A 19,029-nucleotide genomic window follows, 5' to 3' on the forward strand; every position below is an offset into this window, starting at 1 on the left:
GGAATCTTGACCCAAAAATCAGAACTACCCTAATAGAAATTCCCTTCTCCTCCTTCCCCTATGCCTTCCCCTTGGAGACTAAATCACCTCTAAGTTTGACCAGGAGAGTCAGGAAAAGGAGAATAGTAACCTGTGGAGGCCTCAGCCAAAAATGGTTCTTCATCTACTGATAAAGGAACCTAAGGACCCCAGTAAGATTCATTACCAAGCAGATTCCCCAAGGGAAGGGAATGATCACATTATTCAACCAAGTTTTTGGCTAAGCCTGGGAGAGACAGTCTTTTGAGCTAGACTGAGAGATGTTGTTTCACAAAATGGGGTATAGGTTGTATCACAGAGTAATACAAATTATTTGAGTGAAAAAGCATCATATTAATTTTCCTTACTCACAGATAGAACTTTAACATGACATCCCGATTATAAGGTCAGCCTTCTGTCTCCCATAGCCCACTGTCCTTTCATAATGTCTTGATATACTTGATATATTTCATTACATTCTTCATTCCATTTTGTTCAGCTCTTACTAGATATATGAGCCCCCAACTTCTTTACACTTCTTTGTTGCTACAAAATATATTGCCATGGATATTTTGTCATGGATAGGACCTACCTCCTTCATTTTTTCTTTCCTTTAAACCCATGTAAATAATAATTCATGAGCAATTATTATTCAAATGCAACTCAAGGATTGTAGACTTGGCATTTCTTTTCCCACACATAAGCACAGTTATTGAAAAATCCTTTACTCTGAAAGACTTCTATTGACTGAGATCTGCAGAGATTAACCTTTTAAGTGAACATCTGTTTATTCAAAGGCAAAATAGTAGGGTTGTACTAGATGGCCAATCTTCCTTGGAAAATTTTAATATCTCTGTGATTCAATGTTTCCATAGACTAAAGAGAGAGAACTAAAGAACAATAAAATAATGTTTCCTAACGTGGAAGAGTTGTTTTCCTTCAATGTCATGCCTTAACCCCAGGACGATCATTTGTCTGATGTCCAGGGGTGTCTCATCAAACACTCAGAAGTCAAGACTGGTTTCGTTCTTCTAATCTCTCCAAAGACAATCATGGTGCATATCTCCAATTGAACTGTATGCTTTTACCATCCCCCAAATCCCTCCCACTCTTCTGCTGTGTAAACTCCCAATTCTCCCCCTTCTAAGAATGGTAGTGACTCCACAATCACCAACAGTAGCAATGCAGTTGCCTTTGGCAAAATTTCACTTCTTCCCCAGCATAGACAAACCCTTTCCTATCAGTTTGTGGTTGCAGCAGGCTGCCCTAAGAGGACATCCTCTGATCTCTAGGATAATAAACATTGAATTATGGTCCCACATCCTCCTTTCGATTAAGGGTGGAACAGGGTTGAATCATGAGTAGAAATAGATAGGTTATGATCTTACTCATAAATGTTATTACTTGATCTTTCCCCACAAATAGACTCATATTTCAAACTGCCATATTACTCTTGAGGATTCCAGTCATCCCAGTTAATCCTTTAATATTATCATTGACTCTTAACCACATATACACAATGAATTGACAAACCACGTTTTTATATTCACAATATCATCTACATTTGCCTCCCTCTCTCTACTCCTCCATCTCAACTAGAGTATTAGAAGAGTCTCCTGATTGTTCTTCCTGCCTCAATTCCACCACCTCCCAGTCTAATATTTATGTTTCTTCATGAATAATTTTCCAAAAGTGCACATGTGATCATAGTTATTTCTTATTCAAAAAACTTGGGTTACTCCTCATGGTGTTTAGGATCTTTACTTTTATCTTATTCATTTAAAATTTATCTTGTTTCATAATGTAGATAGTTATTATTATAGTATTACATATACATAATTTATTAATAAATAAACATACCCATATTCAGAGTGATGTGGATGCAAACAGTGGCCTAGGGGTTAAGAAAAATACAAGGGGTTGCTTTTCCAGTACTTTGTGAGGCCCCTTCCAAGGGGGGGGGGAGGGTGGGGCTCATTCTATAGCTTATCCTGTTCCTTGAGAGCATCCTAAAGTCCTGTTCCCCTTATCTTAAAACACCATAAAACTTCTCCTTAAGTTGTACTAAAAGAATTGCCCTTATCTCCCTTATCCTGTGCCCTCCATCCTGTCCCCAATCTTTAACCCCCTTAAAACTCTAAAATTCTTATAAAAAATTCCCACTTGTCATGTCCTTAATTTTTAACCACCATAAAAACTCTAAAATTACATCATCCTAAACATCTATATAAGCCTAGTCCCCCCCCCTAAAAAATACCAGTACTTTTACTCAGCCCCATGACTGCAGTAAGGGTCCATGTGCTTTTATGTTAAATAAAGCTCCCCATGGCTAAAAGAGAAGTCTACGTGAATTCTTTCACAGCTGGACTGCTCTCCTGACTCTGACCTGAATAAAAATGCGTGTTAAAATATGTTTGTCATTAACAGTCATGCACAAAGTTCAGAGACTACTTCTATAAGGATAAACAAGTAGCTATGTACTTAGGTGATGTTTTATCAGTAATTTCCTGGTAATGTGTTGAATTTGGTTTATTACTGTAGATTTTTTTTAATTTTCAAGAAAAATGTAGAACTGTTCTCATAATATTTATTTCACCTTTCTGGGATGAACTTGTTTATGAAAATAGTGTAAAACAGGTGCTTTGTAGACCAGGAAGTCAGAATAGTCTAAATTCTATAGTTCACTAAGTAACAAAGAACCTTTCTGTCACCACAATGTTTGTAAGATGGTAGATGGAAATGTAAGTGAAATAGATCTAATACCTCACTAAAGAGTTGATAAAAAGTCTCCTGTTTAAAGCCTATGGATAAAACATCATGCATGTGACTCAAAGGGTTTTTTTTTTTTGAGATGGCAGTGTGTAGACTTTCTGTTCACAGATAGTTATGCATTCAATGCAACCTCTCAGTCTGAGATGCAACAAAATTTGGATCAATTCTCTATGGGTTGTGTTAATTTTGGTGTAACAATTAGCACCCCAGAGGTGTTCCACCAGACAGCACCACACCATGCATACATGGAACCACTGGTTATGGGAAACAAAGAAATTTTGAATTCTATGGATAAATTCACCTACCTCGGCAGTAAACATTCGAGGGTTATGCACATGGATGATGAGGTTGACACACACATTCCCAGAGCTAGCTCAGTGCTCATGCTGCTTACCAAACTTAAGTTCTACAGAGCCATTAATCTGACATAATTGTATGCCTCTGAAAACTGGACAGCATAGAAAGACATACCAAGAAAGTGAATTGTTGCAATTTGAATCATCTTATGAAGATTCTGTAGATCCTAGCAAGATCAGATACCAGACATTGAGGTCCCTTCTTGAGCTGAACTGCCAAGCATTCAAACTCTACTACAGAGAGTGAATCTCTGATGGCTGGCCACATTGTTTCAATGCTGAATATGGTTGCCTAAGAGACTATGTTATTGGAGAACTCATGCCAGGCAAGTGCTCACCAAAGGTCAGAAGAACTCTCAAGGTCTTCCTGAAGGACTTTGGTATTCATTTTGAGACATGGTAGACCCTGACACAGGACCATCCAGCCTGGTATGTGCTCATCTAAGAAGGTGATATACCCTTTGAGTAAAGCAAAATTGCAGTAGCTCAACAGAAACATGAGGTGTCCAAAGTTAGAGACACGTCCCCTCCAAATGTTTATGCAGACTATTTGTACAAGATTTGTGGTAGAGCTTTCTGAGATATCTTGGTCTGATCAGACACAGTTGAATACAGTGTACCTTGACCTTAACATGATGATGTCATTCTGGTCCTCTTTGAGAATGAAGGAAAACAATCACTAACTGTGTAGACCACAAAATGCTCTATGAATGTGAATAATTATCATCATCATCACCATTGGCAGCTTCATCATTATTTTCTTTATTATCCTTGCCCTCATCATTAACAATTCCAGTTTCTTATGCTCTTCTTCACTTCTTCATCCTTTTGTTAGGTATGAGTTGAAAGAGCTGAATTCTAATGTAGGCTCTGAAACAAGGTATATAATTTGGGCATTTAATTTTGTTTCTCAATGTCAATTTCCTTATGTATAATGTGATACAGTTTTATTAAGTGAAATCATTAGGTCACTCCTAGCTGGAATAAAACATGATACTATTTTCTATTTAACTTGACTAATACATATTTTAAATCTGCTTTCCTTTCATTTCTAATGAACTGTCTAGTGCTACTTCAGTAGATCCTTTATGAAGGATTGATAAGAATTTTTCTGGGAGACTACAGTATATACAGTTGATCTTCAGGGATATAAAAATGAGGATAGTACCTGAAGCATGTAGATAGATAGTGTTTGGACCTTTTGAGTATTTTTATTAAAACTGAAAACAATAACATCTGTCCCTTTGATTCTACTAGCATTATTTCTGAATTCATAAATATTTGGATGTAAAACAATATAAAAATATATTCTGAGATAAAAACAAAAAGAAAAGAAGGAGGGAAGGAAAGCTATGAGGAAAATGAAGGAAAGTGGGGGGGGGAAGAAGGAAGGAGGGAAGGATGGATGGAAGTAGGCAGCAGAAGAAAGGAAGGGAAAAAAGGAGGAACAAAGAGAGAGAGGGGAAAAGGAAATAAAATTAAGAAAGGAAGGACATAGAAAATAGAAAAAAAGAAGAAAATAAAAGAAGAAAGATGGAAGAATAGCAAGAACAGGAAGAAAGGAAAGAAAGAAAGAAAGCATAATTAAAGAAGGAAGGAAAGAAGGAAGGAAGGAAGGGAAGGATGAGATGTAGGTGGGAGAGAGAAAGGCATAAATGAAGAAAAAACTCAATAAAAAATAAAATGGGTTGTGTAGCAGTCATCTAAATATCTATATGCTTGTATGTTGTATGTAGAATGTTACACAAACTTATATTTATATATCTTAAAGATATACATATAACATATGATAAATTTGTTGATATTGTTTTCTAATTATTGGCCTTTTGTCTTTGCATTCTTTATGGGATTGTTCCCTATAATGGGATGCAGTCAAATTTCAGGGAAAGCTTACTTTCTTTTCTCATAAGATTTTTAGACCATTACACTGATCTAGCAATAGTTTGTGTGCATGACTCACACAGACTATCATCAACTTTTTCCATTTTTGCCATCTGCGTCATTTTGCATAACATGATGTGAAATATCATAATTTTTCTAATTTGAAGATCTTTTATTATTGATAATTTATAGCATATTTTCCAAAAATGGTTTCTATTTTGCAATTCTTCTTCTGAAACTCTTCATGCCCAAGCAGTTATCCTTTGGGAAATGACACTCAGGATTTCTTATCTATATTAAATTCTTTTTTTAAAAAAATCAATGTCATATTGTTCAATCAGACAGATATGGAGAGGCTTCTGGGAGAACCATCATGATGGCTGCCCAAGGAGAACCGTAAACTCAAACTTGTATGAGGTGGAGATAGAAGTACTGGAAAAAAAACACATTTGTAAAACATCACTTGACTGGTGAATCTGAGAAGTATGTAGCCACCCTGGGTGTTGAGGTCCATCCTCTCATGTTCCATACTAACAGAGTTCCTATTAAATTCAGTGTATGGGACACAGCTGGTCAAGAGAAATTTGGTGTTCTGAAAGATGGTTATTAAATCCAAACTCAGTGTGCCATAACAATGTTTGATGTAATGTTAAGAGTTACTCACAAGAAAGTACCTAACTGGCATAGAGATCTGGTACAATTATGTGAAAATATCCCTGTAGCGTTATATGGCAACAAAGTGGATTTTAAGGACAGAAAAGTCAAGAAAGACTAAATCAATTGTCTTCCATAGGAAGAAGAATCTAGGACATCTCAGCCAAAAGCAACTACAACTTTGAGAAGCCCTTCCTTTAGCTTGCTAGAAAACTTATTGGAGACACTACTTTGTAGTTTGTCACCATGGCTGCTCTTGCACCTCCAGAGGCTGTCATGGACCTAGCCCTGTCAGCACAGTGTGAGCAGGACTGACAGATCGCTCAGACAATTGTGCTCCCTGGTGAAGACAATGACCTGTAAGGGAATGAAGCTAGAGCACAATGTCAGAGGTCTAGTATTATGGGCAACTGCCTTGTGATGTCAGTGGTATAGCATGTTTGCCGCTTTATTATATAGCTGAACAGAACATGTGCTTACTCTTGGGCATGCTGAAGGAAATGAATGGGCTTCAGAGTGAATGTAACAGTTTAAAAATTATAAAATTCATATTTAGGATGTGTATATCTAGCTGTTATGGATCAGAATTATGTCTCCTTGAGTTTCAAATATGAGACTGCTGTAGTACCATCACAGTATTTAGTGGTGACTCTTGTTTGTTACTTTCATCCCCATTCCTGTTTCATTTAGATAATAATAAATTTGTATTTCAAATATCTAAAAAAACGGACATTTAATTGTTATATATGATATTTGATGCAAATATTTCCCTCTCTGCATTTATTGTGTTCTATCTTCACTGTTTTGGGTGCATTTTAAAAAAAATAAGTAATTAAAATTGTACAAATGATTTCATGATTTCCTTGCTGTTTCTCTTTATCTTTCTTTGCATTTTTTTCCTTTTAGCTAAGACTTCTCCCCATTATCATAGATAAAAATGGGAACAAATTGTTTGTCCTTTATGAAAAAAGAGCACCAAATTGACATCATGATCTTGGGGTCAATGTACTGTGTGTCCAGCTGTGGCTGGTCATACCAATATAAGCTCAGAGACTCTAACATAAGTTGGGCACAAACAGTCTATTTGACTACTTGGGAAGCAGAAATCTCTAAATTTATACATTTTACATTTTTTTGGAGCTATCACAATATTGCTTTGCTCATAGAGCACAGAGCTTCCTTTGATGTGGGCACATGATGATGGATGATCCTAGTGTTTCCAATGTCTCAAAATCAATAACAGAGTTCTTTAGAGAGACCTTGTGACTGTCATTGTATCATTTCATCTGACCATCATGTAACCACATGTCTTCTGTTAGTTCTCAGTAAAACAGATTTTTAGACAAAAGCGTCATTCAAACAACATGCCCAGCCCATAAGAGTTACACTATCTTCAGCAGAGTTTGAATGCTTGGCAGTTCAGCTCAAGAAATATTCTCTGTCTGGTACATTATAGTTCAAAGTGATCTTCAAAATCTTCCTAAGACAATTCAAAATGAAGTTCTTCAGTTGCTTGGCATGGCCCTGGTAGATTGTCCAAGTTGTACAAGCATACAGTAATGAACTAAGCACAATGGTTCTGTAGACTTTCAGTTTTGGAAGCAGCCTAATCACTCTCTGTCCCACACATTGTTTTGGAACCTCCTAAACACTGAGCTGCCTTTGGCAATCAATACATGTGGCAACCCCTCATCTATGTGGACAACCCAAGAGAGTATCTTGCCAAGGTAAGTGAACTCATCTATAGCATTCAAAACTTCTCCATTTGCTGTAACCAATGGTTCTACATATGGCTGGCATGGTGCCGGCTGCTGAAGAACCTCTCTTTTAATAGTGTTAATTATTAGGCCAAAATCAGCACAAGCAGCAACAGACTAACCCATACTTTGTTGCATCTCATCCTCAGAGGTTGCATTGACTCCACAAACATCTGTAAACAAAAAGTCATGCTCCAAGTCTCTCACCACTTCAGTCTTGGCTTATAGGCTTTTCAAGTTAAATAATTTACAGTCAGTACAATAGGTGACCTTGATGCTATTTATTCTTGTTGAAGGCATTTGACAACATCATAGTAAAAAGCATGGGAACAAGAATACAGCCCTGCTTCACTCCATTGGTGACTAGGAAAAGGTGAGGGCATCATCCAGTTTATAGATCCCATATGAGCATGCCACCAAGAAACTGATGTGAACTTCTAGTGAGCTTCTCCAGTCAACCAAAATTCACCATGATCTTCCACAGACCCTTGGGACTGATAGAATCAAATGCCTTGGTGAAAGTGATGAACATTGTGCACAGAACTCTGTGCTGTTCTTGCTGTTTTGTTTTTTCCTGTAGTTGTTGACTGTTCCTTGACCTTTTCTGAAGCTACAGTAGCTCTCAAGTAGATGCATATGAAACTTTCAGATTTCTCTTTCAATAAGAGCTGTTTGTCTTTCAGGTCTACTGTCTTTCTTATTGTCCATAAGCTTGCATACATTCCATGTACCACTGTTGAGTGGAATCATGTTGACAAAAGCTTTTACACTTATTTTTGTGTTTTGCCTACAGGATGGGATCTCTATCTGCCACAGTAAGCAGGCTATGGGTGAAGCAGACAATTTTAGGGCACTTTTTCTATCCCCTTCCTCACATCCAGAGGTGTGTAGTATGGTCTTTAAGAAGGCTAGTCAGAAACTCAAGAGGTTGCTGAATCCCACTGCTGCTTCAGTCCAGTAAGAAAACAACTCTCTGACTTGGGTTGCCTATGCACAGATTTGGGACTACAGGTCTCAGTGTATCCATACCTGCTGCTCTGTCACTACGCCTCACCACAGGACTTAAAGGTAGCTAAAATAGTAGCATAGAAAAATAGTAGGAGCCAGAGCCAAGATGGTGGCTGGAAAGCCGGGACTTGCCTAGGGCTCTCCCCCCGGACCCTCCAAACACCCATAGAATGACTCTGAACAAATTCTAGAACTGTAGAACCCAGAAAATAGAAGAAACAATCAGGGTTCCAGACCAGGACAGCCTGGATGGTAGCTAGGTAAGGTCTATCGCACGGAGTTGGTAGCAGAGAGGAGCAGAGCCCAGCATGAGCTGCCCCTGGACCAACTAGATCGGGAGCCAGGGGGAACAGGCCCTAGATCCCTGAATCAGTGAGCTGTGGCAGTTAAAAGATGTCACAACCCACAAATCCCAAAGACAACAGATAAGGTTAGTGTGAAAAAAAAAAACTGCGGGGACACAGCGAAAGGAGATCATTTCGGCCACTGCCCTGGGGGCAGAGAAGTGGTGTAGCTCAATAACTACAGAATTACAGTTGCAGGTTCTTCCAGCCCCATACCCACCTGGTGGGAGGAATTAAGTGGCATATCCAACTGGGAGCACGGAGCCTGGTCATATCTGAGTTGTGGTTAGGGTTGACAGTTCTTGGGAGAGGAGGAGCACTCGTGGGGCAGGGCTTGCCATGTAGAAAGAGCTCTGAAAACATCAGTGCAACCCCTAATGATTGAGACAAAGAGCTCTCTACTCTATAAGCAGTCATACCCCAACGAAAACCTCAAGGGTCAAGTAGTTGGCTGGGAACACAGCCAGGCAATGAAAAGAGACTCAGATTCAGACTCAGACTTTGGAATCTTTCTTTGGTGACAAAGAAGACCAAAACATAAAGCCAGAAGAAGTCAACAAAGTCAAAAAGCCTTCATCAAAAGCCTCTAAGAAAAACATGAACTGGTCTCAGGCCATGGAAGAGCTCAAAAAAGATTTGGAAAAGCAAGTTAGAGAAGTAGAGGAAAAATTGGGAAAAGAAATGAGAGTGATGACAGAAAACCATGAAAAACAAGTCAATGACTTGCTAAAGGAGACCTAAAAAATACTTAATAAAATGACACCTTAAAAATAGACTGAATCAAACAGCAAAAAAGCTCCAAAAAGCCAATGAGTAGAAGAATGCCTTGAAAGGTGGAATTAGCCAACTGTAAAAGGAGGTCCAAAAGACCACTGAAGAAAATATCACCTTAAAAATCAGATTGGAACAAGTGGAAGCTGTTTCAACAATACAGCTAGCAGCTTCTGTAGGGGTGTAAAATCCACCAACAACCAGCACCCAGAAAGCTGCCAGCATGCTGTAAAAGCACAGGTTCTTTTCACCTGCTTTAGTAAGGAAAGCAAAATTTAAGGGGTTGACAAGCTTACTTTAATTCAGCATACAAATATCATTCACTTAGTTCAGCGGAAAAAGACAGCACCCTGAACTTCAGAACAAATATAAACAAATTACAAACATGAACAGACAGACTTTGTCTGATTCAAATCCCAGTACATAGTTACCAGAGTTAAACAAAGTGCCAGCATCCAGGTTACAAGCTGGAGGGCCCTTGGCTACAGCTGTCTGGAGTCTCCTCAGCAGCACACCAGCACGAGTGAGAGCCATAAACAAATTACAAACATCGACAGACAGACCAAATATAGATTCATAGTTACGAACATCTAGGTTCAGCCTGGGATCCCATAACGTGGGCTGGCCCAGAGTCACACATGCCAGCACTGTTGTGGGTAAGAGCTCCAAAGAACAGAAAGCCAACCCCTGGTTTTATATCTTTTTCAGTGTCAGGGGTGAGTCACACATGTGACTCAGCCACCTGACCTAAAATCATCACAAAGAGACAACTTAAACCCATGTGGTCTAAGAGCCTCTGATGTTCCAAACTTATTACTCAAACTCATGTGTAAACTAGGCCCTCCCTTAGTTAGCCCAACCTGGGACCCCACCTTAGTTAGCAATCCACACCCATATAGGATTTACACCTAATAGGGGTTTGGGCCTGGGGCTTAGCACCTAGTAAGACTCAATGAAATACAATGAATTACTCAAAGGAAACAAAAGCTAAACCCTTAAAGCCAAACTTTTCAAGGGCAATTAGTTGAACTGAGTGCTAAGAGCCCATTTTGCTTACCAACACAGAAGCTAGTGACTTCATGAAAAATCAAGATATTATAAAACTGAACCAAAGGAATGAAAAAAATGGAAAACAATGTGAAATATCTCATTGGAAAAACCACTGACCTGGAAAACAGATCCAGGAGAGATAATTTTAAAATTATTGGACTACCTGAAAGCCACAATCAAGAAAAGAGCCTAGATATCATCTTTCAAAAAATTATCAAGGAGAACGGTCCTGACATTCTAGAACCAGAGGTAAAATAGAAATTGAAAGAATGAACCAATAACCTCCTCAAAAAGATCCCAAAAAGAAAACTTCCAGGAATATTGTCGCCATATTCCAGAGCTCCCAGATCAAAAAGAAAATACTGCAAGCAGCCACAAAGAAACAATTTGAGTATTGTGGAAACACAGCCAGGATAACACAAGATCTAGCAGCTTCTACATTAAGGGATCGAAGGGCTTAGAATATAGTGTTCTGGAGGTCAATGGAGCTAGGATTAAAACCAAGAATCATCTGCCCATCAAAACTGAGTATCATGCTCCAAGGCAAAATATGGACTTACAATAAAATAGAGGACTTTCAAGGTTTCTCAGTTAAAAGACCAGTGCTTAATAAAAAAATTTGACTTTCAAACACAAGAATCAAGAGAAGCATGAAAAGGTAAACAAGAAAGAGAAATCAAGGGACTTACTAAAGTTGAACTGTTTTGTTTAGATTCCTACATGGAAAGATGATGTGTATAAATCATGAGACCTCAGTATTAGGGTAGATGAAGGGAATATACATACATACATATATAAAATTCTAAATAGCATCTACCGAAAACCATCAACAAGCATTATTTGTAATGGGGATAAGCTAGATGCATTCCCAATAAGATCAGGGGTGAAAGAAGGGTGTCCATTATCACCCCTATTATTCAATTTGGTACTAGAAACTTTAGCTGTAGCAATAAGAGAAGAAAAAGAAATTGAAGGAATTAGAATAGAAAAAGAAGAAACTAAATTATCACTTTTTGCAGATGATATGATGATTTATGTAGAGAATCCTAGAGAATCAAGTAAAAAACTACTTGAAATAATAAACAACTTCAGCAAAGTTGCAGGATATAAAATAAACCCACATAAATCCTCAGCATTCCTGTATATTACTGACAAAGCCCAACAGCAAGAGATAGAAAGAGAAATTCCATTCAACGTTACTGTAGACGCTATAAAATATTTGGGAGTCTATTTGCCAAGACAAACCCAGGGCCTGTATGAACATAACTATGACACACTTTTCATGTGAATAAAGTCAGATCTAAATAAATGGAAAAATATCAGCTGCTCATGGTTAGACCAAGCTAATATAATAAAAATGACAATTTTTACCTAAATTAATCTATCTATTCAGTGCCATACCAATCGAACTACCAAAAATTTATTTTACTGAGCTGGAAAAAAAATAATAACAAAATTCATCTGGAAAAACAAGAGGTCTAGAATATGTAGGGTATTAATGAAAAGAAATGCTAGAGAAGGTGGCCTAGCCATACCAGATATTAAACTGTACTACAGAGCAGCAGACATTAAAACTACCTGGTACTGGCTAAGAAACAGGGGTGGGGTTCAATGGAATAGGATAGGTACACAAGATGGAGAAGTCAACGTCTATAGGAATCTACTCTTTGATAAACCCAATGAGGCCAGTTTCTGGGCTAAGAATTCACTATTTCACAAAAACTGTTGGGAAAATTGGAAAATGGTAGGGCAGAAACTGGGCATAGACCAATATCTTACATCATATACCAGAATAAAGTCAAAATGGTCCATGATTTAGGATTAAAAGCTGATCCTATAAATAATTTGGGAGAGCAATGAATAGTTCACTTATCAGATTTATGGAAAAGAAAATAATTTATGACCAACAAGAGATAGATAGCATTACAAAATGCAAAATGGATAATTTTGATTATGATAAGTTGAAATGTTTTGTACAAAAAAGCCAATGCAACAAAAATTAGGAGGGAAGCAGAAAATTAGGAGAAAATCTTTGCAACTAGTATCTCTGATAAAGGCCTCATTTCTAAAATATACAGGGAACTGAGCCAAATATATAGGAATACAAGCCATTCCCCAATTGAGAAATGGTCAAAGGATATGAACAGGCAGTTTTCAGAGGAAGACATTAAAGCTATCTATAGGCATATGAAAAAATGCTCTGGATCACTACTGATTAGAGAAATGTAAATCAAAACAACTCTTAGATACCACATCTCTTCTGTAAGATTGGCTAAAATAACAAAGCAGGAGGATGATAAATGCTGGAGAGGATGTGGGAAAACGGGAATATTGTTACATTGCTGGTGGAGTTGTGAGATGGTCCAGCCATTTTGGAAAGCAATTTGGAAGTATGCCCAAAGAGCCATAGGAATATTCATACCCTTTGACCCAGCAATACCACTTCTAGGGTTGTATCCCAAAGAAACCACACAAGCAGGAAAAGGACCCATATGTACAAGGATATTTATAGTGGCTCTTTTTGTGGTAGCCAAGAATTGGAAATCAAAGGGATGCCCATCAATTGGGGAATGGCTGAACAAGCTGTGGTATGTGAAGGTAATGGAATAGTATTGTGCCATAAGAAATGGGGATGATATGGACTTCGTAACAATCTGGAAAAACCTACACGATATAATGCTGAGTGAGTGGAGCAGAGCCAGGAGAACATTGTACACAACCATAGATATATGGATTCTGTGAGGACCAACCCTGACATACTTCACTCTTCTCAGCAATGTAAGGTGCAAGGACAATTCCAGGGGACTCACAATGGAGAATGCTATCTTCATCCAGAGAAAGAACTGTGAAGTTTGAATGCAGATTGAGGCGCACTTCATGCTCGCCTTTTTTCTTCTCTTTTGTTTTTGTTTTTGGGCTTTTTTTTGGTCCTGTCTGCCATAAGAAATGGGGATGATATGGACTTCGTAGCAACCTGGAAAAACCTACATAATGCTGAGTGAGCGGAGCAGAGCCAGGAGAACATTGTACACCTAGATATATGGATTCCGTGAGGACCAACCCTGACAGACTTCGGTCTTCTCAGCAACACAAGGTGCATGGACAACTCCAAGAGACTCATGATGGAGAATGCTATCTACATACAGAGAAAGACCTGTGAAGTTTGAATGCAGATTGAGGCACACTACATGATCGCCTTTTTTCTTCTCTTTTGTTTTTGTTTTTGGGTTTTGTTTTTCTTTTTGGTTTTGTTTCTTCTTTCTCATGATTCATTCCATTGGCCATAATTCTTCTCCACAACTTGACTAGTGTATAAATTAATTCAATGCGAAGTTATACATGGTAGTTATATGAGATTCCATGCCCTCTTGGGGAGGGAGGGGGGATGGAGGGGAGAAAATCTGGAACTCAAAATTATGTATAACCATGTGTTGTAAACTAAAAATAAAAAAAAAATAAAAAAAAAAGTAGTTCTGTTGGTAGGGAATATGGGGCAGGTGAGGGGGGAATGACTGAATCTTGCTCTCATAAGATTTGTCCTGAAGAGGGAATAACATACATACTCAATTGGATATCTTACCCCACAGGAAAGAAGAAGAAGGAGATAAAAAGGGGGTGATGATAGAAGGGAGGGAAGATGGGGGAGTAGGTAATCAAAAGCAAACACTTTCGAAAAGGGACAGGATCAAGAGAGAAAATTGAATAAAGGGGGATAGGTTAGGAAGGAGCAAAATATAGTTAGTCTTTCACAACATGACTACTGTGGAAGGGTTTGGCATAATGATACGCATGTGGCCTATGTTGAATTGCTTGCCTTCTTAGGGAAGGTGGGTGGGGAGGGAAGAGGAGAGAGAATTTGGAACTCAAAGTTTTAAAAGCATATGTTCAAAAAATAAGTTTTTGCGTGCAGCTAGGAAATAAAATGTACAGGTAATGGGGATGAGAAATCTATCTTGCCCTACAAGAAAGTATGGGAAATGGGGATGGTTGGGTGTTTCAACAATCCGGCTAGCAGCTTTGTGGGGGTGTAAGACCAACACAACCCCAACAACAAGAATGCTACCAGCATGCTGCAAAAGCACAGGTTCTTTTGATCTGCTTAACTAAGGAAAGCTACGTGAATGGGGTTGACAAGCTTACTTTTAATTCAGCATTCAAATATTATTCACTTAGTTCCAGGGATAAAGGCAGCACCCTGAACTTCAGAATAAAATACAGAGTACAAACATCAGCAGACAGACCTTGTCTGATTCAAATCCCAATACATAGTTACCAGAGTTTAACAAAGTCTCATCATCCAGGTTACAAGCTGGAGGGCTCCTTAGCTACAGCTCCCGGAGTCTCTCCATCAGTACCATCACGAGCGAGAACCCTAAACAAATTATAAACATTGACAGACAGACCAAATATAGATTCATAGTTACGAACATCTAGGTTCAGCCCAGGAGCTCAGAACAAGGACTGGCCCAGAGTCACACACGCCACCACTGCTGTGGGAAAGAGCTCCAAAGAACAGAAAGCCAACCCCTGGTTTTATATCTTTTTCAGCGTCATGGATGAGTCACAATGTGAATCACCCAAATGACCTAAAATCGTCACAAAGAGGAGTCTTAAACCCACGTGGTCTAAGAGCCTCTGATGTCCCAAACCTGTCACTCAAACTCATGTGTAAAACTAGGCCCTCCCCTGAGTTAGCCCCACCTTGGGCCCCACCTTAGTTACCAATCCACACCCACATAGGTTTTACACCTAATAGGGGTTTGGGCCTGGGGCTTAGCACCTAGTAAGGCTCAATGAAATACACTGAATTACTCAAAGGAGACAAAAGCCAAATTCTTCAAAGGCACTTGTTTAAATAAATGCTAAGAGCCCATTTTGCTAATCAACACAGTGCGAGTGGTGTGACACATGGGAGTCCTGATGGGGGAATGGGCCAGTCTGAATATATGCCATCTTGGAGTGGGGGAAGGGTAGATATGGGGATAAAATTTGTATTTCAAACTGTTGTGAAAAGCAATGCTGAAAACTAAAAATATTAAATAAATAGAAATGAAAGAGAAAAAAAGGAAAAAGAAAAATAGTAATATATTAAAATAATAAGTAATAAAATAGCAAAATATTTGAATAGGAAAATAATAAAATGATAAAATTGTGAGAATTTTGAATATTAATATTTTAAAGTAGCAAAATGTCTTGGGTGATTCTTTTTGACTTTCATGTAAATTGGATATGAGTGGGGCAGATTTAGGTGAAGCCATTTGCCTTATGTTCACTTCCAAAGTAATCATAACCCAGTAGCAAGACAAAAATCAAGAAAAGGGAAAACCTTTCTGGATGTAGTGGGTGTCTTTGGTGTCTTCAGTGTCTGATCAAGCTTTAAGTGTTTCACAGTGCCTGCTTCTGTTGAATAATTCATCACCCATTGGAACAAAGTGTTCATATCTATCTATTCTGCTGGGGAAGTTTTCATGTGCTTGGGAGAGACAACCCTCTAATTAAACCTTTGGTTACACTCAACATTGTTTAACATATCTGATGGGACAGTTGTACCATGATGTGACTGCTGTACATGCCAAAGCTTCTTGGAGCCAATAGTGAGAGCTGGATGGCAGGTGGACACCAAAGGTGGATAAGCAACCCTAAAATGCTTCAGCAGCTCTCATATCAGAGATACCATTTTTCCCTTAAACATCCTACAAAACCTACCTCATTTGTGGTTCAGTGATACAATTCTCTCCTCCCACACGGGAGACTTAGTTTCATTTCCCAGTAAATGCAACATTCAAGTATAAGCCTTAAGAGTTTAAAAAAGATAAGCATGAGTTAGAAATCATAAGGGATGAAATGTGATCAAACTTTATATGTACTTATATGGGAAAATGATACATACAACGGAACAGAACTGTGGCATGATGAGGTCTTTTAGAGGGAGTTTACTTAGAGGCCATGACTATGATTCCATCATTTTGGGAAGATTTCAAAAGAAGACAGGAAGGGTGAACAAAAGTGATTCACTTGTACAAGAGGGAGGGATAAAAATGTGGGAAATCTCACAAAAAACCTTTGTGCAAGATATAATTATACAATGAAAGGTAAAAATGGGGGAGAACAGGCAACACTTGAACCTTACTCGCATCTGAACTCATTCAAGGAGGGAAGAATATAGATATAGACACAACTGGGCAAAGTAATTCATCTTACTCAATAGAGAAATAAGAAGAAATTGGTTAAGAGGAAATTGGGGAGGAATCTGACAGAGGGTAGATTAAGGGAAGGAAAACAGACTTTTTTTTAATTTAATTCATTCATTCATTTATTTATTTATTTATTTTTAATTTAAATTTATTTATTTAACATATTTGGTTTTCAGCATTGACTTTGGATGATGACTTTACACTTTCCCAATCATCAATGGAGTAAAGCAGCTGTGTGCTGGCTCCCATACTTTTTAGTATGTTGTTTTCAGCAATGTTGTCAGACACCTTCAATAAAAACAAAAATCAAGATCACCTAACACACTTGTGGTAAAGTATTTTATTTTCAAAGGTTACAAGCCAAGACCAAATTGAAGGGAGAATTTATGTGTCACTTTTTGTTTGTAGATACTTGTACACTCAGTGCAGGCTCTGACACTGAGATGCAACAGAATATAGATCGATTCTCTGTGGCTTGTGTTAATTTTCACTTGACAATTAACATCAAGAACACATAGGTTCTCCATCAACCAGCACCACCATATATGCAATCCCTGGTTACAGCAAATGGACAAATTTTGTATTGTAATTTAAATTTATTTATTTAACATATTTAGTTTTCAGCATTGATTTTCACAATAGTTTGTATTACAAGTTTTCTCCCCATTTCTACCCTCCCCCCCACTCCAAGATGGCGTATATTCTGGTTGCCCTGTTCCCCAGTCAGCCCTCCCTTCTGTCACTCCACTCCCCTCCCATCCCCTTTTCCCTTCCTTTTTTGTAGGGCAAGCCAAATTTCTACTCCCCATTGCCTGTGTATCTTATTTTCTAGTTTCATGCAAAAAAACTTTTTTTTTGTTTTTGAACATCTGTTTTTAAAAACTTTGAGTTCCAAATTCTCCCCCCTCCTCCCTTCCCCCCACCCTCCCCAAGAAGTCAAGCAATTCAACGTAGGCCACATATGTATCATTATGTATAACCCTTCCACAATACTCATGTTGGGAAAGATTAGCTATATTTTGCTCCTTCCCAACCCAACCCCCTTTATTGAATTTTCTCCCTTGACCCTGTCCCCTTTTGAAAGTGTTTGTTTTTGATTACCTCCACCCCCATCTGCCCTCACCTCCATCATCCCCCCCTTTTTCTCTTCTTCCCTCTTCTTTCCTGTGGGGTAAGATACCCAATTGGGTATGTATGGTATTCCCTCCTCAGGCCAAATCTGATGAAAGCAACATTCACTCATTCTCCCCTCACCTGCTCTCTCCCCTTCTCCCACAGAACTGCTTCCTCTTGCCGCCTTTATGCGAGATAATCCACCCCATTCTATCTCTCCCTATCTCTCTCTCTCTCTCAATATGTTCCTCTCTCATGCCTTAATTTGATTTTATTTCCTTTAGATATCTTCCCTTCATCTTCAACTTACCCTGTGTCTGCTCTCTCTCTCTCTCTCTCTCTCTCTCTCTCTCTCTGTATATATATATATATATATATATATATATATATATATATATATATACATATATATATACATAGATATGTATGTATATGTACATATATATGTATATATATACATAGATAAATACATACATACACATTCACTAATATATATATACATAAACATATATACATATATGCATATTGCCTTCAGCTACCCTAATACTGAGGTCTCATGAGTCATACATGTTATCTTTCCATGTAGGAATGTAAACAACACAGTTCAACTTTAGTAAGTCCCTTGCAATTTCTTTTTCTTGTTCTATTTCTTGATTACCTTTTCATGCTTCTCTTGATTCTTGTGTTTGAAAGTCAAATTTTCTATTCCGTTCTGGTCTTTTCACTGAAAAAGCTCGAAAGTCCTCTATTTTATTAAAAATCCATATTTTGCCTTGGAGCATGATACTCAGTTTTGCTGGGTAGGTGATTCTAGGTTTTAATCCTAGCTCCATTGACCTCCGGAATATCGTATTCCAAGCACTTCGATCTCTTAATGTAGAGGCTGCCAGATCTCGGGTTATTCTGGTTGGATTTCCACAATACTCAAATTGTTTCTTTCTGGCTGCTTGCAATATTTTCTCCTTGATCTGGGAGCTCTGGAATTTTAGGACAATATTCCTAGGAGATTTCTTTTTGGAATCTATTTGAGGAGGCGATCAATGGATTATTTCAATTTCTATTTTGCCCTGTGGCTCTAGAATATCAGGGCAGTTCTCCTTGATAATTTCTT

At 38.2% G+C, this 19,029-nt stretch overlaps 1 pseudogene; it reads left to right on the forward strand.

Moving 5' to 3' along the window:
* The first annotated feature begins 3,542 nt into the window (after positions 1-3,542).
* LOC118842853 lies at positions 3,543-6,044 on the forward strand (annotated as a pseudogene).
* The last annotated feature ends 12,985 nt before the right edge of the window (positions 6,045-19,029 follow it).

The sequence above is a fragment of the Trichosurus vulpecula genome, chromosome 3 (genome assembly GCF_011100635.1).
Source record: "Trichosurus vulpecula isolate mTriVul1 chromosome 3, mTriVul1.pri, whole genome shotgun sequence".
NCBI classification, from domain to species: Eukaryota; Metazoa; Chordata; class Mammalia; order Diprotodontia; family Phalangeridae; genus Trichosurus; species Trichosurus vulpecula.